The 24,138-nt window shown below is 38.3% G+C and overlaps 1 protein-coding gene across 1 annotated transcript in view; it reads left to right on the top strand.

Annotated features, from left to right (window-relative positions):
* The first annotated feature begins 1,015 nt into the window (after positions 1-1,015).
* Positions 1,016-24,138, top strand: part of LOC136859888 (facilitated trehalose transporter Tret1-like) — a 65,846-nt gene continuing 42,723 nt past the window's right edge. The window contains exon 1 of the mRNA XM_068225346.1: positions 1,016-1,085. The gene's annotated coding sequence lies outside the window, so the exon portion shown is untranslated. The remainder of the gene's footprint in view (positions 1,086-24,138) is intronic.

Genomic DNA, 24,138 nt, shown 5'->3' with positions numbered 1-24,138 from the left:
TTGCACTACGTACCCATGGCCAGCAGGTAGTAATGTTCGGTTTTTGAATGTTAAAACCTTCGCGTAAAATCGTGAAAAATCGTATATATATTCCAATATGGCAATCCACATCACATACGAGTGTTAAGCTATTAGCCCCAGTTAAGAATTGCTGGTACATCTAAACCACTGAACGTATGTTGAAATGTGTATTTGGCCCTGTTTTACGGCCGAATGCCCTTTCTGACGCCAACCCTGTATGGTGGAATGTATACACTATTCCGTGTTTCTGTCTTGGTTGGTGACATAGTGTGTTGTGTGAATATGAAGAGGAAAGTGTTGAGACAAACACAAATACCCAGTCCCCGAGCCAGAAGAATTAATCAGAGGCGATTAAAATCCCCGACTCAGCCGGGAATCGAACCCGGGACCCTCTGAACCGAAGGCCTCAACGCTGACAATTCAGCCAATGAGTCGGACCCTATCACTTTCATGATCTGTATTTAATAAGTTTTTTCGGTTTACATAGTAATAATGGCGTGCGGCCTCCGAAGAGGCCTGGTTGACGCCATATGGGCGACCTGTACGTCTGTGAGGATGAGGCCCTACCTGTGATGAATTCTAAATATGAATACAGCACACACACACACACACACACACACTGCCCCCGAGTTATCGGAATCAAATCCCGGACTCTCTGGACCAAAGGTTTAGCCATGGAGCCGGACGGTTTACATAGTGATGACACAGCAATACTTGTGTACTATTCAGAATATTTGAATGCTGTTAGTGGATATCAATTAAAAGACTGCACTTTTCAGATAATGTGTCACAAGTTACAGTAAAATCCACTAAGTAGGTAAAAAGCAGCAAGTTTTTGAAAAATCACTAAAATCGTCTGGATTATGGGGACGAGTACAAAATATGGGCTGGTACCTGAGTGTGGAGCACACTGAATTAGCAGCTTGTGACACGTACTTTGATCCAGTGACAATTCTTTGTATTGCCCAATGGCTTTCAGTGTGTCTGTTCTCCCACTGAGAGAAGATGTGTTGCCTCAGCAGGAGTGAGTGACCGTGTTGTGCGAGACAGTGGTGTCATGCCGTGTAAGTACTATTACTTGAGCGTTTGAAGTGTAGCATGTTCATCTAAAATGTTAAGTACTCGTATGTGACTATTGAGATTATTTGCCGACGACTAGCTGGAATATGTTATATGGATAACTAGCATTGGGTTGCCATTTTTTAAATACAAAAGGAAAAAAATTTAATTGACATATTTTTGAATAACTCATGCCTTCATAATTTTATTAAATGGCATTTTCGATAAAAACTGACACGCATTTTTGTCTTAAGCGCTATTGCTTCGTAACACTTCGGTATTTGGAAACTGATTTAGATTTTGTAGCAATCTACCGTCATTCTTTAACAGGTTTAAAAGAACTCTTTACAGGGTATGTTAAAATTTATTACAATTTGAAGCTCTGATTTTATGATTTCGGGTGAACATCTGCTCCTGCTCCTACCATCAGTCCACTTGTTCTTCATCATCGAAAACACGCATTCCACAAAAGCGTTTGAATCTGGTAGGTATACTTAACATAAAAGAAATGAACCGGGAGATATTTGTTACTTTCTCTTCAGGTAGTGTGTAGAATTCCACCCACTCAGACACCACATTGTCATCCTTAGTGATACAGTCAGTGAATTCATCTTTAACCTCACAAAATTCTTCATATACCTGGTCTAGATTGATTAATTATGCAGACTGAGTACTTCAATAGCAAGTTCAAAGCCACAATAGCGGTAACATATTTCCGCATTCTAAAGAGAATGTCCAACATTCCATACGTATTACAAGCTGAGAAGTCATAATGGGTTTCGAAATATTTCAACAAAGTGTTATAGAAACGATAAAATTCACATAAAATGTTCTTAAGGGTTGTTGATGAAACTTTGGTTTCACTCCGATAGAATTTGTCATCCTTTCTTTGTGTGATCTTCTTACAGATTCAATAATGCTTAGCTTCCTTTTTTTTCAGGTACCTCCTATATTTGACTCAAAATGCAAATAGATTTCAGGGATAATTTCTTTCTCTGGATCTTCAGCTAAAAACTTAGGCGTTGTTTTGGACAGACCCCAATGCTCTTGAAATAGCTCTTTATTGTTGGCCAATACTCAATATCTGTTAATGGCAGGAGTTAAGTAGAGCCACCTGGCGGGTACCGGTACATGCCTTAAGATTTCAGATCACTCAAAATTCATCATTCAAAATACCATTTCTTTTCCTCACGCCTGTTACCTAACACAAATAAATTAATATAGATCTTCAAAACAAGATTCTCTACATCTATTTCCATCTATTTTGGTCGGAGGAGTTATACTAGATGAATGGAGAGTTGCTATAGTAGCCCCAGTGTATAAAGGAAAGGGTGATAGACATAAAGCTGAAAATTACAGGCCAGTAAGTTTAACATGCATTGTATGTAAGCTTTGGGAAGGCATTCTTTCTGATTATATTAGACATGTTTGTGAAATTAATAACTGGTTCGATAGACGGCAGTTCGGTTTTAAGAAAGGTTATTCCACTGAAGCTCAACTTGTAGGATTCCAGCAAGATATAGCAGATATCATGGATTCTGGAGGTCAAATGGACTGTATCGCAATTGACCTGTCTAAAGCATTTGATAGGGTGGATCATGGGAGACTACTGGCAAAAATGAGTGCAATTGGACTAGACAAAAGAGTGACTGAATGGGTTGCTATATTTCTAGAAAATAGATCTCAGAGAATTAGAGTAGGTGAAGCTTTATCTGACCCTGTAATAATTAAGAGGGGAATTCCTCAAGGCAGTATTATCGGACCTTTATGTTTTCTTATATATATAAATGATATGAGTAAATGAGTGGAATCGGAGGTAAGGCTTTTTGCGGATGATGTTATTCTCTATAGAGTGATAAATAAGTTACAAGATTATGAGCAACTGCAACGTGACATCGAAAATATTGTGAGATGGACAGCAGGCAATGGTATGTTGAAACACGGGGTTAAAAGTCAGGTTGTGAGTTTCACAAATAGGAAAAGTCCTCTCAGTTTTAATTACTGCGATGATGGGGTGAAAGTTCCTTTTGGGGATCATTGTAAGTATCTAGGTGTTAATATAAGGAAAGATCTTCATTGGGGTAATCACATAAATGGGATTGTAAATAAAGGGTACAGATCTCTGCAGGTGGTTATGAGAGTGTTTAGGGGTTGTAGTAAGGACGTAAAGGAGAGGGCATATAAGTCTCTGGTAAGACCCCAAGTAGAGTATGGTTCCAGTGTATGGGACCCTCACCAGGATTACCTGATTCAAGAACTGGAAAAAATCCAAAGAAATGCAGCTCGATTTGTTCTGGGTGATTTCCGACAAAAGAGTAGCGTTACAAAAATGTTGCAATGTTTGGGTTGGGAAGAATTGAGAGAAAGAAGAAGAGCTGCTCGACTAAGTGGTATGTTCCGAGCTGTCAGCGGAGAGATGGCGTGGAATGACTTTAGTAGGCGAATATGTTTGAATGGCGTTTATAAAAGTAGGAAAGATCATAATATGAAGATAAAGTTGGAATTCAAGAGGACAAACTGGGGCAAATATTCATTTATAGGAAGGGGAGTTAGGGATTGGAATAACTTACCAAGGGAGATGTTCAATAAATTTCCAATTTCTTTGAAATCATTTCGGAAAAGGGTAGGAAAGCAACAGATAGGGAATCTGCCACCTGGGCGACTGCCCTAAATGCAGATCAGTATTGATTGATTGATTGATTGATTGATTGATTGATTGATTGATTGAACTCTTCCATGGCATGCTTCTTCGCATTATGTACCATGTGGTTTGCAAAACTGGCATTCTGAAGCAGGGTTGCCAACTCCTAGATACTCATTATCACCAGATATGGATGTGAAAAACACCAGAAATCTCCAGATCTGGATTTGAAAACTCTATAAATTCTCCAGATGTAGTAAGATAATGCATTAAATTTACACTTAGCTCCTTTCAGTTGTGCTGTTCTGCCTCTAAAGTTTAGTAAGTCTAATGGTGTCCTCTTGTAAAGATAGGTCTAGCCTATATTATAGCCATATGATCAACTGAATACAAGTCACACTCAAACACTAGCACTATTATAATAATAAAATGTTCACTGCGTGTTATCAATTGTCGTAATCCTAACATAAGTGTATTAAATTACAAACTATATACACAAATTAAAAACTGTACTATATTTGTTTATTTATGGCTGATCTGTATAAGTTGAGGGTACTTGACCCGGATAGTTGTATGACTCTAATGTGCTTATTTTCTGCAGTACTCCTTTCGGTAGATCGTATGTATAACAGCATTTCCCTGTCCTATTCAATCCAAATTTTACACACAAGACCGAATGGAGAGTTTGTATTGACATTCTATTTCTCTGTTTATTTTTAGTTATATTGACTTGGCTGAACACTCGTTCTACATCCGCATTAGAATGAGGAAGTACGAGAGTCGATATAGCTAAATTTGCAAGTTCGCTGAAAGGGTTTTCACCAGTTGAATCCCTATACATATCAACTTCTGCCCAAAATTTCACAGTGTCCTTAACTTCAGTCCACTGGATATGATGCAAATTTCTCCAATGGTTTTCTACTTTCGCAATAACATTATTGTCAGCATAAAAGAGTTGTGCTATATCAATAATTTGCAACTTAAAAGGCCTTAAACAATTTTCGGGTGAAAAGAGAGACATTTTTTCAAGGATCCCTATATTTTCAGGTAATCTTTGCCTCAATTGTTGGGTAAGTTCAACAATGAATTGCACGCATCTATCGCGTAGTTGTTTCTGTTGGTCTTCAGAAAACGAGGACGATGATACTTTAGTTTCGAAATCATAACCTAGATAGGGCTTTGGGTCCAGATGATTATTAATTTCTGTTTTCAGGACATCTACTTTGACAGTGGGCAGTAGAACCTTGGTGCATAATGACTTAATGAGAAGGATTAGGTCACCTAATAATTTTGTAGGATCTTGGTTTCGACTTTCGAACTTCTTATTTACGGTCTGCACTTCAACCAAAATTGGCTTCAGAAAAGACAAGTGTAAGTAATTCTGAGGGTCGCTGTACATTGAATATAAAATATCGGCTGTATAACAGCGATATTTAAGACGAGCGATTTCAAAGTGTGTTTTTAACTCGGTCCACTGTTGCATTATTCTTGTCACTGCACTTTTGATGGACAGCCACCGAGTTTGGCTTAACTGTACTAATTTCAGGGGAGAGTCGCCTTCATTTATTGCCTCGTATAGTTCTTTGTATACAACCTGCCGTAGAGATGATTGTGAAAACCAATTGGAACTTTCCCTTATGAGGAAATCTAAGTTCCTCGGTAAACACCCTGATGCATGTGAAACTGCCAATTGTAGAGAGTGACAAACGCATCTGATTAATTGTAGATTTGGCACTTTAGCCTTTAACTTTACATACACGCCATGATTTATGCCTACCATAACAGACGCATGTCTGTTCCTATTGCTTTTAATTTAGTCAAATCCAAACCTTTATTACACAGACATTTCTCCAAAGCCTCAACTATTAACACATTTAACATAAATTAATAAGCTGTACATTCGGACAACTCTACTAACTGTAGATATGTCACGACAATCTCTCTTTTTCTTTTTGAATAGTATCTTATAACAATGCCTAGTAACTTGATAACTGAAATATCATTCGTTTAATCCAACAACAAACTATAACCGATTTCACTTTCACGTAAATCATCTATCAAGTCTTTTTCAAAATGAGGAGCTAACACGTTTTGTATTATAGCAGTGCATTTTGCACGATGCAACTTCAAATTATTAATCCCTTTGGTATCGGGAAAATTCACTTTACACAACTCGCTAAGATGGTCAACCACTTGAACCGAGCAATGTTCTGCTATGAAAAGTGCCGTTCTTCCTTCCACTAAATTTGTCTCAATATTAACTGGTTTAAAATTTAAAGTTTTCTGCCTATTAGAACTAAAGGGTTCGGCTGCCTTGAGGTGTTTAGCAGTGTTCCTATGTTTTTCAATATCTCCTAATTTAGCAGCTAGTTGAGTTTTACAGTATTTGCAAAAGCCTTTTGTGGCATTTCCTTCTACTTTTAGTAACCACTTATTATACCTATCATCCTTAAGCCATTCGTCTCTAAATCGCTGTTTATACTGAGGTTTCCCCATGGTTCCCAACTACACTAACTCTGTAATTAACACATTTAACATAAATTAATAAGTAAACACTACCACACAATCACAACTCAAAAGTCCAGCGCACTATCTTTAATCACACAGCGACATTGGCACTGGAGCTGGGCTCCGCATGATTCATTCTAACTTTTCCAGTTACAACTGTTACAAGTAAGAATGATGTCGACCGCGCTATTATTCACCTTAATAATAAGATCAATAATGCACGGAAATACAACATTGATGCTGTTAAAAATCCAGCGCTCTTGCTCACACGCGACAATTGCGCTGGTTTTATTGTCAACTTGACAATGTCAAGCGAGTCGCTTACGTAAACATGTTAAGATCATATTTTATATGATAGGTCATAATATTTTACTAAGTTATACGTCTCATGACCGTAGTTCTTTTTTAAATTGACATTTTATTATAAAATCACCAAATATGTCACCAAATTTTAAAGAAAAACACCATATTTTCGACTTGTCACAAAATTCAAATTTTGTCACCATACGCCTTCCTGAAAACACCAGATCTGGTGACAAAATCACCAGATTGGCAACCCTGTTCTGAAGGTTTGGATTCTTGGAAAGAAACAATAACATTGATAAACTGATTGTTCCCTGCCAAAATCCACATTATCATGGTCAGCAATACATGCTGTTACATTATTAATGTTTAGTGCATGGCTGTCCAGTTTATCAACAATTAACTTTGCCACTGCATGTGGACAATTCATCAGACTGTTCAATAATGTCAACAGTTTGTTCTATTCGCCTACTAACGGTTCAGAGTCTCTTATACAAACTGGGAACATCTTCTCCTTGCCTCTGATGGAAACATACGTTGCTACTGAAAATAATTTACTATCTTCTGGGAATTTCAGGATATTAACAAAATCATTGACACTTTTAGGTGCTAATGAGTTTTTCACTAACATTTATGCCTTATTCTTGTCACAGGGAAGTTTTACAGCTGTTTCTGAATCTGTGAATGTACATGACATCAATTTATTGCCGCAATCCAAACTTGCATAACTGAGGTTATATTTGACTGTGTGATACACAAGTCCTGTCTCACAAGCTGTAACAGAATCGGCTTCAGATTTATTATTCTCAAAATAATTAGACACTTTCGTGGTCTGAGTAGGCCTACTTGCTTTCTCATTTAATGTCCTTTGAACTGGGCATGTTGCTTGAGATCAAACTATCCATCATGCGAAATGCTGAATTCCTTCCTGCACAATGTACAACAGGCATGTTTATCAGTTGAACCAAGTCTAACCCACGTGGAAGTATCTCCCCAATTCTTACGCTTGACTGTAGGCCTACTGCTATTGCTTGTTGCGTTTCTTCGCCGATGAACTCATTAGGTCTATGATTCTCGAACAAAAGTTGACTACCGGTACCTAAATGAAGAAAACACAGGAATGTAATAAGGATTCGAGGAATTATCACTGCAATGAAGTTTACGAACGTGAGTATAACACCAGAAGTGGAAATTAACTATACCGATCTTCAGAAGTACGATATCGTACCAACCAAAAATATTCCAAAAATCCATATCCGAACGGCAATAACAAAGAAAATCAAAACAATGTGTATTTTTGTTACATGTATATTAATGGCAACGACCTCGTTGATTAAATAGAAGAATTGTCTTGCGTCCTACTATAAGTCAGCGCCAAATCTATCTATCTATATATATATAAAATAAGAGTTTTGTCTGTACATTGCTCAGAATTTAAAAAGGATGGTATTTCTGTATCAGTCGTGCCCACAGTAACAAGGAAATGCACTTTTTACTTTTCCGTAATTTCTGTCTGTCTGTCTGCCTGCCTGCCTGTCTGTCTGTCTGTCTGTCTGTCTGTCTGTCTGTCTGTCTGTCTGTCTGTCTGTCTGTCTGTCTGTCTGTCTGTCTGTCTGTCTGTCTGTCTGTCTGTCTGTCTGTCTGTATGTACACGCATCACGAGAAAACGGCCGAAGAGAATTTAATGAAAATCTGTATACAAAGTCAGGTAATAAGTCGCTACAATCTAGGCCATAAATAATTTTATTCACACTGACTGAAATGGTAGCTTAGGGGAAGGCCTAAAATTTAATTCTCAAATATTTAAGTTATTAGTGGCCATGCCTTAATGAAAATCGGTATACAAAGTTGGAGAATAAGTCGCTATAACCTAGGCCATAAATAATTATACTTACGCTGAGTGAAATGGTAGTTTAGGGGAAGGCCTAAAATTTAATCCCCAAATATTTGTTATTAATAGCCATATCTTAACAAAAGTCGATACGGGAAGTCGAGGAATAAGTCACTACAATCTAGGCCATAAATAACTGTATTCACACTGAGAAAAATGGTAGTTTAGTGGAAAGCCTCAAATTAAATTCTCAACCATTTGTTATTAGTGGTCCTATCTTAATGAAAATCGGTATGGAAAGTCGGGAAATAAGTCGCTATAATCTAGGCCATAATTAATTTTATTCATACTGAGTGAAATGGTAGTTTAAGGGAAGGCCTAAAATGTAATTCTCAAATATTTATGTTATTAGTGGCCGTATCGATAAATACTAGGCCTACATAACTAAAGTTATACAGTTTTAAATATCGATCATTTATATCTTATGCATTGTTAGCGTACCGGCTATGATCATAGAGATATTCATGAATTTGGAGTTTTGTTACTAAGTCCATATCAGCGCCGAGTCAACGAACTTGGGTAAACATAATTTAATGAAAATCAGTATGTGAAGTCGGAGAATAAGGAACTACAGTCTACGCTATGAATACTTTTATAAGACGCCCTAATATCACAGAGTTGAAACAAAACTAAAGGTTAATCCCTACAATACAGCTCATAAAACTGATCAACAATAACATTACATTGGCCATTGTTTGTTGTGGTGGACTTTGTGTCTTCTGTCGCCACTCATCTACGATATATAGGATTACTGCTGTATACCGAATATTTTTTAAATTTACCTTACGTCGCACCGACACAGATATGTCTTATGGCGACGATGGGATAGGAAAGGGCTTGGCCTTAATTGCAGTCCCAGAATTTGCCTTATGTGAAAATGGGAAACCACGGAATATCGCTCTCGGGTCTGCCGACAGTGGGGTTCGAATCCACCGGATGCAAGCTCACAGCTGCGCGCCCCTAACCACACGACCAAATCATCCGGTTGTGCCGAGTGTAACAGCCTGCTTGAATATTGGCGGGAAGTCACTCGGGAGTTAGATAATTTTCTTCTTTAGCATGCCATTCCTCTGGTTCGTAAATTTCTGATACTACTGGTACGTAACAAACTGGTTCATCATAGTATTCGAGCTATTCAATCCCTACTCTGAGGCACTGATTGGAATGAGCAGTGTGCATATTTAAGTGAATTATGGCAGAGGAGTGATCACAGCTGTCTGCGGTCTGGTCATTCCAGCTCTGGAACTTTGGACTGTTAGATCGGCACCATAGTACTGCAAGAGACTATCCTCAGTTTTTTCCATATTGAATAGGTGGAAATCAAAGTTTTATTGTTCGCCTTTTAACGGTAGTACTGTTCGCTAAAAGTGAGAAAATGTGCGGGTTTTCATTTGATCGAGTATTTTATAAGATAACATTGCTTTTAATCGCTACTTACAGTACCTATTGATGTTTTTGTAATGGCCTTTGTTTACTTCAGTTAGGAAAACCAGAAGGTCAGTATTTCTGAGAATCCCGTGGCGAAGCACGGGCACATCATCTGGTATTTAATGAAAGAATGAAAGTGCTATACGAGGAAATAAAAATGTAAGGCTAAATTAACAGTAAAAACGTAAGATTAAGGGAAAAACCTACAACCTGGCAATCCTAAAATAGCAGCATTACCGTGCTTTGCTACGGATTTAAACTGAAAGTTTAACATTTTGGGGAGTACTGGTATGCTGTCGGTTGAGCCTGTAAATACACCCTCAGTACGTACGTCAAGCGGTTTTGAAGGAATTATTATTATTTATTTTCGTATCTAACACGCATTTGAACTGGAATGTTTTAAAACATCTACTGTAGGTCGTAGAAGCGAACATACGTCAAACAGTAATGGTGAAGTGAACTTTTTTTGCTAGTGGCTTTACGTCGCATCGACACAGACAGGCCTTATGGCGACGATGGGAAATGTCTAGGAGTTGGAAGGAAGCAGCCGTAGCCTTAATTAAATTACAGCCCCAACATTTGCCTGGTGTGAAAATGGGAAACCACGGAAAACCATCTTCAGGGCTGCCGACAGTGGGATTCGAACCCACTATCTCCCGGATGCAGAATGATTTGTTTAAGGGGTAGAATTTTTAAAAATATCTCTTATTTAACATCTAGGACATAGAAGACGAACCTTCATGTAAAATGTTAATTTCGTACCTAAAACGGTTTCGGAAGAAAGAATTCCGTAAACTGGGGTTACTTTGTGACAGTTTTGGTGATTTCTTCAATATAATCGAATAACATCATTATGTGTTAAGGTTTTTCTATATTATCGCATGCCTCCATCTTATATTCATGTTTTGCAAGAATTTTTAGACGTGTGTTTGTAATTAATTACACAATATTTCAAGAAGAACTTGTCACAATGTCACCCCGTTTAGTAACACCGTATTTTTACCATTGCTTTTCCACGTTTGGGGCAGATGTCACAAATTTACCACCATTAAGCGGTTACTTAACATTTCGACTAAATACAAAAGGAGAATTTCTTTCACAACCATGATAATACAACATACTATTGAACCCTTGAACTTACCGTTCCGTTGTTGGTCGTCTGCCTCGGCTGCTTCGGTAGAGCAATGTCGTACTCTCGGATCTTGGGGTCGTTCCGAGTCCTTTTCCGTCACTTCATCGACCAAACAATAGGGTTCAGAGAAGAGCATAACTACTTCAAATGAGGAGCAAAAATGTGCTTACTGAAGTATTTATAACGTAAATCACGATAATTTGTTTATTAAATACAGTTGGCATGGAAAAGCCAGTTACATTTTTCACAACATGTTATAACGCAGTCACAATGCACAACGTGAGTGGTAAAGTTGTATTGAAATTGTTTATTGTCCTCCAAAGAATGAAAACGCAATGTAATATTGGTGGGCAGAAAAAACAGAAACAATAATAGAAAAACCTGAAAATCGGGCATCATTGATCCAAACGATAACTGAGAGTTAACCCACACGATCCGTTGAAATAATGACCTTCAACAAGTAGAATTCCAGATTTACATTTAACTAAGGTTATCCGCCAGTCGACTATCCTATTGGATATTGGAACATCCCCCGAATGGAACCTTAATCGAACCAAATAGACTATCAGCAAATACAGTAGAGACAATACGCGACACTCTGCGAGATATCGAGCGTCAGCGATTAGAGCTCTATCTAGCGGAGTGACCTGAGAGTTATTGATCCTGTCATAAGAGCACGTGTATTTGTTTGTGAAGTTTTTGGGTTATTTATGTGTTTGCATTAAGTTGACATAAGTAAATAGTAGCGTGTGTCATTCCTTTACATCTCCTCTCAGTATGAGTGGAAAGATATGTGCTGTGTTTGGCTGCAATACCTATGAAGTGGAGAAGGATTCGCGGTCTTTCTTCCGTTTCCCTAGTGACAAGAAAATGTAAGTAAATACTGTGTTTGCATATATATTCTTCTAGTTGCAAAGATATTCTTATAGAAGGCCTACTTCCTAAAATTCTGACCTGCGCGACCCATATTTTAACTGGCTTAATATATAATAAGCTTATTTTATTGTATTAGTGCAGCAGTTAACCTTCAATACCGATGGGTTGTTGTAGGTGTGATCTGTGGGTTTTGATTTAATTAAGGAAAATGCATATGTGTGTGGCTGGTTGTGTTCCAAGTGACCACATTTGGAAGTCCGTAATGCGTTGTCAAGCACTGAAGAAGATATGAGTGATTTAAGAAATGTGATGATGATGATGATGCAAATTTGCTTTACCCTAATGTAATGGCAAGTACTGGTTATAGGGAAATTTTGAATGTTTTTGCGGCTAAATTTACAGATTTTCTTTCTGTTAGTAGGCTTCAAGTTAAAAGGAATTTTGTCCAGCTCTTAAATGTAAATTCATTGAATCGTGTATGTAAGGAATGTGCCGATATTTTTATTGACAAGTGTCTTAATGTGGCGTACAATGTTTTTAACTGAGAAAAAAGACAAATCTAGCCGTGAAAGTTCAGACAGGTATGCTAAAGCTAAAAAAGTAATGCATAAATGAAAGATCAAGCCCTTTCACAGCAGTCCACTTCACATCTTAATTATATGTCTAATTTCAGTCTTTAAATAATAACCTGTTAAATAATTCTTCATTCATGTATCCAGAATTGCTTTAGCAACTTTGAAGTTAATATTTTAGTAACACTTCTAGACGTAATTTATTTATCCATTTACGTATATACATTTCCACTGATATTTGAATTTAGCGCGAACTTTCAGGTCACGCCACTAGGAGCGCCACTTGCGAATTGTCTCCCATTTTAACAAGGTTGAATCCGGAAGTGTAGCGTATTGTCTCTACTGTATTTGCTATCAGTTGCTTTGAATAGGTTGCGAAATATAAAAAATGTTCATCGAAATGACCAAAATATTGATTTTTATCTCCGGAGTGTCGCCTTAAAGTAAAGAAAAGAAACAAATATAAACGAACATTCATCGAACTTGAACACTCGCGGCTAAGTAATAGGGATCAATCTCCAGTAGCCAGGTCTCCGCGTGGGACAACCCTCACATTCATGCCACTCATATCCACTACTGCAAACACTAACATCGTTCAAGTCGATTCGTAAAATTGTCTAGCCTATGATTTGGCTATGTATAGACGGTGTCCTAATCCTGTCGTTAGGTCAACGTTACAGTGTCTACTCATCCTTAAGTTATATAATACTTGCGGCATCCCGTCGTTGAGCCAACGTTATGGCATCTACACATCACTCATACTGCCAGGCGATCTATGATCTATCCATTCCATTCCTGACCCTGGCGAATGACTGGAAACTGGCTGAGGAATTTTTTCATTCTATGCCTTTAAACAAGACATTGAAATGTTTACTGCGATGCCAGAATATGTGAGCAGTGAGATTGCCAATGGAGTGGGGAGCTTGCCTGCAGCAATTTCTGAAGGTCAATGACAAAAGGGGAGATTCGAGGAATTTATCTGTACGTCAACTGCGACTAATGAAATGTCCAAATGACGCTAGAGATCTATGAACAGATTAAGAGCTTCCAAAGTGAATGTACTTTCGGTACCCACTGGGCAAAATTTAGGTTAGAGATCGAACATGCCGCGGACGCCACCTTTAAATCAATATAAAATATTGTTCAAGTATGCTATATGTAGCATACACTTTTTTAATTTACCGGTACTTCAACAGATTCTTTTAACACCGCAGATCGATCGTACATGGATATTTCCTCCCTGTCAACATCATTAGGAATTATGTATACACCTAATCTCAAATTATATTGAAAACACCTTTCATAATAATTAGAAATACGTTCAGCAAGTAGGCTATATAATCAGTACTATCTATGTCGTTAAACAGGGTCAAACCCATATATTACGACCATCCTACGTCCAGGGCGGGAACGTAAAGAAAATCCAGACTAGCTTAATCCCCGGGTTCGATGTTTATTTTCTTGACGTGGGTTCCGAAAAGAAGACGGCATCATCATAAACGTCTCATTTGCCAGTAATGATGATGGACGTCTCCATCCCATGAATCGTTGGCTAAACGAGAATATGATATATTTGACGCCTTCATTCTAAATCTATCTAATATCCTTAACCAAATTGATAAATAGCACTTCCAGTATACCTTAACTATAATCAGTTATTCAAGTTTGAAAGTTGAGACAAAAAATGAAATAAAGGAAAAATTAACATCTTAAATTGAATTAATTGAATCTCCTTCGATAGCATAAACTATCAATGTTGATCATTGATATGTTGGTTATATATTGTATAAATTATTAAGATATGAAATGAACTTGTAAATCACTTTCATATCATTTAAATTTAAAAAATATATATTAAAATTTCTTTAAATAAATAGAAATCCACGTGGAATGTCAAGCAAAAGTTAAGTTGTTTGAATTACATAAAATATATCATTTTACCTGCATCATATTTCATATCCTTTCTTCTGTTATCTTAGGATGAGGGTTTAATTTCATGCTTGTCTTTGGATTATCATAATACATTTGTGTGCATCGGGAAAAAGATAAGTATTCCTTGCTAGCAAAAACATATGCTAATATTCACCTTAAAATCTAACATTACTCATCATTGTATCATTCATCAAATTAATCTTCGATACAAAGTAAACATAAAACTTAACTAATCAACCATATTCTCTCATGACTGTCTGAACTTGAATGTATGAGCTTGTGTGAATTATTTAAATATGCAAGGAATGCCTTTCATGAAGATTCTAGGCATAATCTATCTTTGTGAAATTATTTATAGAAAATAATACTGCCTATCCTTGTGATTTAATGTATGCCATCCTTATCATTCAGAAAAATATAACTTTATGGTAGAAATACTACGTAAAATTTATCAAATTAATGACCGACACTTCCTATAAAGATTCATTGTTATGATCTAACCCTGCCATAACATATTATAACTACCACAACATCTTGTCACTATCGTAGTATATGGATTCTCTACCAATGAAATATAATCATGGTATCTCGGACATAAATGATCCTAGCTTGCGTCAAATAACATCATCTTTCTCTTCAAAATAATCACTTTTTCTCTTATCGTCGTAGCAATATATATTCTAACTCTCAATTCTCCATGATACTCATGTAGCATCACAACATTACCTTATTTTCACATATCATATCTCTTGCATTTCTTTCCAATAACCCTCATATATAACTTATCTTGACGCTTAAAATCATTTCACTTCCAATTATTCACTTCATTGGATCAATATCTTCATATCTATTCTCAACATGTCTTCGGTTCATTCTCATATCCATATACATGACCGTACTCTTCCTACGGCCATATCTAACCTTCTTATTTCAATATATTAATCATATCTTCATATATAACTTTAAAGTGTCCTACCACTCTGCAATTCACATTTCATTTGGCATAACCTGCCAATATTCTATGGTTTCATTGCAATGGTATTATCATATTATTCATAATACACTCCCCAATTAGAATTAGTCTTGTCTTTTAGGAAGAATGTTTATCTCCATGTATGTCGACACAAATGTATAACTATTGTGCGAGAATCTAACATAATTGAATCATTTCGAAGATATTAACGATCTAACATCTACTTATAAACAACTAAAAGATCTACATTTGAATTTATATCAAAATCATGTACCTTAATTTAATGAATAACTTATATTTTCCTTCCGCTTCGGGATTGGTTTATGTCTGCATCGTCATCTGTGGCTCTGGTTTGACGTTCACACTCCGCCACTGGCCATCGAGATGTCCTCGGAGATGTGGTCACTCTTTGCCGTCATCTCAGCTTGGTCCCATCCAGACAATAGTCTTCTTAAGGATGCATGGCGGTCTCGTCTTGCACAATAGAAAGATACAAATACATATATGAAGTTAGCTGCAACATTATGCTGTGTTCAAGGCCTGCTAACATAACCATTTCAATGAGAATCCGTTTCGATTGAATTCTTATCGTTTCAATCTTGCAGATCTCCAAAATGTCTGCTGTTGTTTCAGCTTTTTATATCGTATAATATTGTTTAAAGACTCAATATGTTATCGTTACGTTACAAGGAATTCTTTCTCTTTTGATAGAATTAAGGCCTTGAATATCGATTATTTTTATAATATTCCCCTTATATCGCGTAGATTATACTATTTCCATTCAATTTACGCGTTATTCTGTTAATTTAACGCTGTAAATCTTTCTTTTTCCGACGATTTTCTTCTATCCTATCAATTTAAAGATGCGTCCTTAGCTTCTTGAATGTAATGCGTTCGCTCTCTACGACGATTCGTTGATTTATCAATTTACAACAGAGCTGTCATTAACAATTCTAAGTCTTGTTTTGTCTTAGCCACTGCCATGCTGATTTTGACTATTTCGACATCGTGCTATACCGTATTTCCTTGGTATATTATCGAGTTTGTGCGTTCTGTTTAAATTCGTTATTTGCAACTGCGACCATCTTAACTCCACTGAATACTATTTTATTCTCAGAACAATGAAATGGCACAATATGTGTGTGTGTGACACAGTTTGCACCAGAGATTACACAGGCGTTGGAAAAGCGGCACGTTAAAGAACTCCCATGGGAGTAAATTCCAGCACCTTGGCTTCTCCGAAAAAAGCCAAAAGTAGTTAGCGGGACGTAAAAACAATAAAATATTGTACCCTGAAGACACGTGGGAAAATAAATCAAGTTGGGCGGGTACAGAGAAGGGCAACTTACCTGTCGTTCCTGTCCTTTCTTAACCTGGATAGGTCATCGGTGAGCGCCTGTATGGTTTGGTGTCTAGATTAAGTATAACTAAAGAGGACCTCAAAAAGATCTAATAGGACAGTAAACGTTGTGTGAGTAAATGAGGAACGAGATAAATATAACTAGATTTAATGAAAGAAAACATAAACGAAAAATGAAAAGACACAGCGATAACACAAGTCGTTGGCCATGAAGTGCCAACGAAATTAAACCTTACGAAGTCCGCGTGGTAATTGCTTTAGTATTCAATTGAATTTGCGATCAGTTTGAACAGGTTTTTCGCGGAAACGCTTTAGCACAACGTTTGAAACTTATGATGTTAGGAACAGAAATATTTCACAGATTAGTAAATTAAACCTAACATCAATTCCCTAACATACGGGATGTAACTACACATAAACATAAATGCAGGACCATTGGTTGCCCCCAAAATAACACAGAAGTTAAACGTGAGCCCGAATCTCACTAGCAAGGATGACTCTTGTTCCCACGACCCCTAGGTAGCGTACGTGCTACTGCACATTCAAACAAAAATACATGACAATTCAACAAGTAAAAACAACACAAAAATTGCACACAATAGAACAACAAACTCTGGAGCACCTGAAAATAATTACAAGCCAAAGAAAACAAAACACTTCACTCGTGTTGCTGTCTTCGTAAGGGAAGGATCTTTCCCTCTACACTGCGTGTTAGGCTGTGGCAATGACCACCGTGGCGAGGGGTTGGGCAAGATCGTCTACACTTCCAGCCATTAAAAAACGCCGTCTGACACCTTCTTAGTTCGGCCGGGTTTACACACAGCTGGTAAGTGTCTCGAGATAATGGGACCTTTAAACCTTTCATTTTCCTCAAAGCGGGCATTCTATCGGCTCTCTGGGTCTATTTATAATACACATAGGGATAATTCCCTTCTGTTTCACATCAAGGCATACGTGCCAGATGTCATATCAGGTCAATTTCATCCAATGGAAACTCTTCCGTATATCATATATCTATCAAAATCCACGTAGTATCATCCATACATTATATCTCTTTGTCCCTGAGTCGCCGGTTCATATCGAGTGCACAGTTGTGGGAAAACCCTGCCAGCAAATTTTGATAACACTCACTGTCTCGACGTTGCGGACACATGCTCCTCTGCTTCGCCCCTTCCTGTGAAATTCATGCACACAGATAAACATGCAAATCCTGACTTTGAGTAGCCCAATACATCATAGTGAGTTCCCACTCAACACTATAAGGTGGCATATCCTTATGTTTCAAAGATCCTGATTTTACAACTAACTACATTATCAAATACAAAGGAATAAAATAAAATATATACATGACAATAAACCTAGATTGGACCTATCTTCCTCGTTACCAATAATAAAACAAAGCTAAAACACTGGCTATACGTCCATTCGTCCTGATATTAACACTTGGTTGCCAAAAGGGCTTAAATAAATATTTACTTCAATTGAAAGAATTATCTGCAAAAATTGCTATCCCTAACACATGACAAAACACCTGTTCAAATTATCTTAATGCTGTAGACCTCATGGCTCCTCCATGGTGGACTCGGTAGTTGAATCTAGCCCATCATCAGGCCGTCGTCATCCTGGGTTGACAGTCCAGGTCTCAGCTCATGAAATGGCCTCATCGCGACGCCGTCTTCTTGAAAATGAGTGTTGGAAGGTCTCGTGCTATAGGCAGCTCTTGTCGTAGTTTCCACGATGCTAACTGCAATCAAACACCCAGTCAATCGTCTGCGATGCACTCCAGACTCTCCTACTCCTTCTTATTTACGTTAGGGCAGAAATTTGCCGCGAATCAAGCCAAATGTACTTATCAAATGCCTAATGCTCAAACACACGCGAACTCATGTTATAAATCTGACTTTTGCGTTTAGGCAAAGATTGTGGCCTAGCTAGCCGAAGTGTACATAGTTAATACCTCGCGCTCAACCGCATACGAATTCTGGTTAGAAGTCTGACCTTTACGTTTAGGCAAAGATTGTGGCCTAGCTAGCCGAAATGCACATAGTTAATGCCTCGTTCTCAACCGCACACGAATTCTTGTTAGAAGTCTGACCTTTACGTTTAGGCAAAGATTGTGGCATAGCTAGCCGAAATGTACATAGTTAAAAACTCGGTCTCAACCGCACACGAATTCTTGTTAGAAGTCGGACCTTTACATACTAGTTCAGGCTCTAGCTACACTCCTAACTCGAATCACACACTGTTCGCCTATTCAGCATCTACGACTAACTATTTGTTCATTGGTAAGTTCACGGCGCAGTCATCAGCCGGACTGACACACTCACGACCGCACTGAAGAAAATGTTAGAATGGAATGAAGTGCCTCCCCACATAACTCTCACTATTTAAAAGGAATAGCATGTGACGCTACGCCAGGGACTTTACCCGAATACACACTTGAGATAGCTATGTGGCGAGTCATTTAGTTCCCACGGTGTTCACGAGAATGTTGTATCACGGAAAACAGTGCTTATTAACGTCTCAAGACACATCACGTCATTCAGTAAATTATGAGGAATATAACTGTAGTTTTAATTTCTCTAATACCATCCAGAAGAGTAGATATGGCCTGATTTACAGACGTGTCAAGCCCGATTCTTGCCGCTTTAATTCTTAGCAAGGTGGTAGATGTAGTTCCCCGAATAGCATCCGAGTATCGCCATGCTTTATCTGCTATATTCTTTCTCGCTCACTCCCCGTGTCACGCCCGTCTCTGCGAGCTGCACCCACCTAAAGCACTCAGCTTGAGTTCGCGCCTTTTGTGACTTCAATGAAATACAGTAGAGACAATACGCGACAATTTGCGAGATATCGAGGGACAGCGATTAGAGCTCTGTCTAGCGGAGTGACCTGGAGTTACTGATTCTGTCATAAGAGCATGTGTATTTGTTTGTGAAATTTTTGGCGTTATTTATGCGTTTGCATTAAGATGACGTAAGTAAATAGTAGCGTGTGTCATTCCTTTATATCTCCTGTCAATATGAGTGGAAAGATATGTGCTGCGTTAACTATGAAGTGCAGAAGGATTCGCGGTCTTTTTTCCGTTTCCCTCGTGACAAGAAAATGTAAGTAAATAGTGTGTTTGCATATATATATTATTCCATTACAAAGATATTTTTATAGTACTTCCTAAATTTCTGACCTGAGCGACCCTTATTTTAACTGGCTTAAAATAAAATAAGCTTATTTTATTGTATACCGATGTGTTGTAGGTGTGATCTGTGGGTTATGATTTAATTAAGGAAAATGCATATGCATATATGTGGGGTTGTTTGTGTTCCAAGTTACCCATTTGGAATGCCGTAATGCGTTGTCAAGTCAAGCACTGAAGAATATATGGGTGATTTAAGAAATGTACATAATTATATTGTTGAATCAAAATGATGATGCAAATTCGCTTTACCCTAATATAATGGCAAGTATTGCTTATAGGGAAATTTTTAATTTTTTTGAGGCTTAATGTATACATTTTCTTTCTGTTAGTAGGCTTCAAGTTAAAAGGGAAATTGTCCAGCTCTTAAATGTAAATTCAGTGAATCGTGTGTGTAAGGAATGTGCCGATATTTTTATTGACAAGTGGCCTAATGTGACGATACAATGCTTTTAAATGAGAAAAAAGACCAATCTAGCCGTGCAAGTTCAGGCAGGTATGCTAAAACTAAAGAAGTAATGCGTAAATATATTAGTGCAGTCCATTTCACATTTTGATTATATGTCTAATTTTAGTCTTTACATAACAACCTGTTAAATAATTCTTCATTCATTTATCCAGAATTGCTTTAGCAAATTTGAAGTATATAGATTTCCACTGATATTTGAATTTAGCGCGAATTTTCAGGTCACGCCACTAGGAGCGCCACTTGCGAATTGTTTCCCATTTTAACAAGGCTAAATCCGGAAGTGTCGCATATTGTCTCTACTGCATTTGCTTCAATCCTCTGACGCTACATTATTGCTGCGTTAAATATCAGTTTCACTTACCATGAACGATACTGTTCAAAATGTTACTGCACATAAGTTCCTAAACTGTCAACCTTTAACTCTCTGTCGAAATTCGCTCGGAGAATATAAAAAACTTATCCACTTTGTAGATTTTTGTAAATTTTGATATATTGTAACCCCGCCTGCTATATCCGACAAACCCGGGTGGTTTTTGCTTTCTGCACACCGCCGCCCCCCCCCCCCCCCGCCACACTTCTAATTGCCAATCGCCGCTGCTGTTAGGAAGTCAAGTTAGCCTGTTCGAGTCTTTTTTGTGGTAAAAATGCTCGCTGGCAGGGTAGGAGAGGAGGTGATATACGATTTCTAATCACTAGACTGTATGACAAAAGCCTGCATTCAACTCCAAACCTCTCTCCACTGTTCATATGGAGTGAAGGCGATTCGTCCGTCAGATGGACACATTAAGCTTTGAGCAGACTCCTTGGTGTTACTCGACATCAGTAGGCTGTGTGCTAACACCGAGCTTCACCCTCCCTCTACCCCATTATCATCGCACATCCAGACGCACAGGTTATCATCATCATCATATAATCAGACGTGGTACAGTGCCAGTTTTCTTCATTAAATTCTGTAAACAGTTTGACGAGAAAGAAAAAATACAATACTGGCCACTGTTTGCCAGCAGGGTAGGAGAGGGGGTGGTATACAATTTCTAATTACTAGATTGCGTGCCAAAAGCCAAACTTCGCCGCGGTGTTATGGAATGAGGTTATATGGCGCTGTTGATGGCGACTTGCCCGTCGGATGGGGGCGTTAAGCCTTGAGCAGACCTCTTGGTGCTATTCGTCAGGAGTAGGCTATGTGCCAGCCGAGTTTCATCCTCTCCCTTCCTACTATCACATACTGTATCACGTTATTCATTTAATCTCCTTAACTCCACTGATGACGTTGCTGTCAGGAAGGGCATAACTCACTATGGATATTCATCTCACTTCATATCCAAACCCGCAGAGGAAAGGGACATGGGTTGGGCATACCTGCCTTACTTAGTTCTGGCCTATTTACAATTATTGATGAATTTTTAATTTTTTGTAAACAATGCATTTTGTTGATTTTTAAACAAAGGTTCCTCATAAAATTATTTGGAATTAGATCCAAATAAGTTAAGCAAATAGCAGGTTGGTGGAATTTATGTGTAATTTTACAAAGATAGTAGCAATTTTAACAGCTCATGCTTGAGAATAGCACACAGTCCATGTATTCAAGTGTGACAGGTCATCTTCCACCGCTGAACATGCAAATGAGAACAGAGTGAACACATTATCAAGTCACGCAAAGTTCTCCTTTAGAACAGCAGCAACCGGCCCTTAAAAGGGCTCCCGGACGGTGTCCTCCCTACATAATGAAAAGGTTCTTTTATTTTCTCTCGACATTTGAAGTCTCGAATAATGCTAAGAAAATTACATGTCATTGTAAAACTGTAAATTCTCATCGATAAGGAAGACTGTCCAGCAATAAGTTATCAAACATAGGTGACTGACTTTCAGGCACAGTTCACTAGTAAATGTTTTCCTGTTGAAAATAAGGCACGGACTCTCGAGCTTCCGTCCGAGAATATAGTGTGGGTGAGCGGGTGGAGATATAAGAGGGAAACGCGCTAGTGGAAGGTTTCGGGTGGAGGAAGGGTGAAGAAGCTTTCACTTGGGCAGTTAGTAGCAGGGTAGCAATAAAGGCGTCCTCACAAACCCCTATATGAGCATGCACCAGCCAAATCTCCATGGTTGCATACAATAAAATTAAATAATAATTTATGACCTTGTTTGCCATATTATTTACATTTTAAGAAGAAAAATAATAAATAATTATACTGATATGCAACAACTGACACCAGTAATTTTGATTAGAATTGGGCCACTGGCTTGCATCACACATTTTGTGAGGATTGGCAGCAGCGAATTAGTTGTTTTCGTGTGGAAGACTTGCATGAGTGCGGTGGTAAAGGGCAGTAGCAAATAAAGATTTGTTGGAAAAAGTACTGTGCCCCCACCACCACCGACCTGAGAGTCTTCCGGCCGCCACTGCTTTAGAGCCCTCTGAACATTTTACTGAGAAAAACATGCACTCTGCATCTTCTTCACTTGCGAGGGATGATACCCCCTAGTAGAACTTCCAATGCGGAAGAGCCTGAGGACGTTTAGTCGCTCGAGATTTCAATGGATCTGGATTCTTCCTTTCATTTTTTGTTGAACTCTGGGCGTTTCTTAAATCCCCCCTTTTTCGATAAAGGCCTTGGGAGAGACTTTTAAACCTAACGTCGACCGCGTGCTGGTTTTAAGGTTGCAGTTTGTTTACTGCATAGGCCTTAGCCTCTGAAGGCTGTTCCAGTTTGGATTTGTAAGGGAACTACATGCTTTACACGCACCTGGGTAAAAGCCTTCTTCTTAATGTTTGTATGGGGTTGATTTTAAATTGACTTGCCTGGAAAGCCTTTCCGTGTGATGTTTCTTCTTTGTCGGATGAGCTAAGCTTGGAGCGTTTATTTTTTTCTTTCTTTCAATTGTGTCAAGCTGAATTGAGAGGTTCCAGATGATGTTGACGGAATAGTATTCTGAGATTCTCTGGATGTTGATGGTTTATTTAGGTCTAATTCAACATCCTCGACTTCTTCACTGAGTTTGGGGTACTCGGGTTGGATGCCAGCGTGCTTATATTCTAAATGCCGACAACATCTTGACAAGCAAAAATAAATAATTTTACCTTACATCGAGAGCTCGTAACATCTGATTCTATTATAATGGTTAAAAACTTACCGATGAAGGCACACTGTTAGGCAACTTATGTAACAGCGCTTTTCTAAACGACTGTTCATCTCCCCCAATCTGGCTCATTTGTACAGGCAATATACATGGCACATAACCGTGTTCGTTTCCCTCTAGTTTCCAGCATCTCCCACCCAAGTTTTTCTATCATACTTCTCACACTACCTCTAGGATTGAAATCATTCAGCATGAATCTTGCAGTTTTTTGCTGTTCCATCTCAAGTTCGTTAATGAGTCCTGTTTGGTATGGATCCCATATGGCTCCACCATATTCCAGGACTGGCCTAATGAGTGATATAAAACCCTGCGCCTTCATCACCCTCATCACGAAGTGTAAGGACTTGTATGCTTTAGAAATTACACTTCCCACGTGAGTATCATGGATTCCTAAGCACTTGCATGAGTCACTCTCTACGAGAGCATCCGATCCAAGACATTATTTTTGTCATATTCATCACTTGGTGTATCTCTACTCTTCTTACCACCAACACTTCCCTAAAAGACTAACTGAACAAGTCCCAGGTGTGACAAGGTGTACCCCCGCCCCCCTGTGCAGGGGTGGTAGAGATAACATCCATGGTATCCCCTGCCAGTCATAAGAGACGATTAAAAGAGGCAACATGGGCTCTTAACTCGGGA

Source organism: Anabrus simplex, chromosome 1 (genome assembly GCF_040414725.1).
Source record: "Anabrus simplex isolate iqAnaSimp1 chromosome 1, ASM4041472v1, whole genome shotgun sequence".
Classification (NCBI taxonomy): Eukaryota; Metazoa; Arthropoda; class Insecta; order Orthoptera; family Tettigoniidae; genus Anabrus; species Anabrus simplex.
The sequence above is the reverse complement of the archived record's forward strand: the minus strand, read 5'-3'. Positions and strand labels throughout refer to the sequence as shown.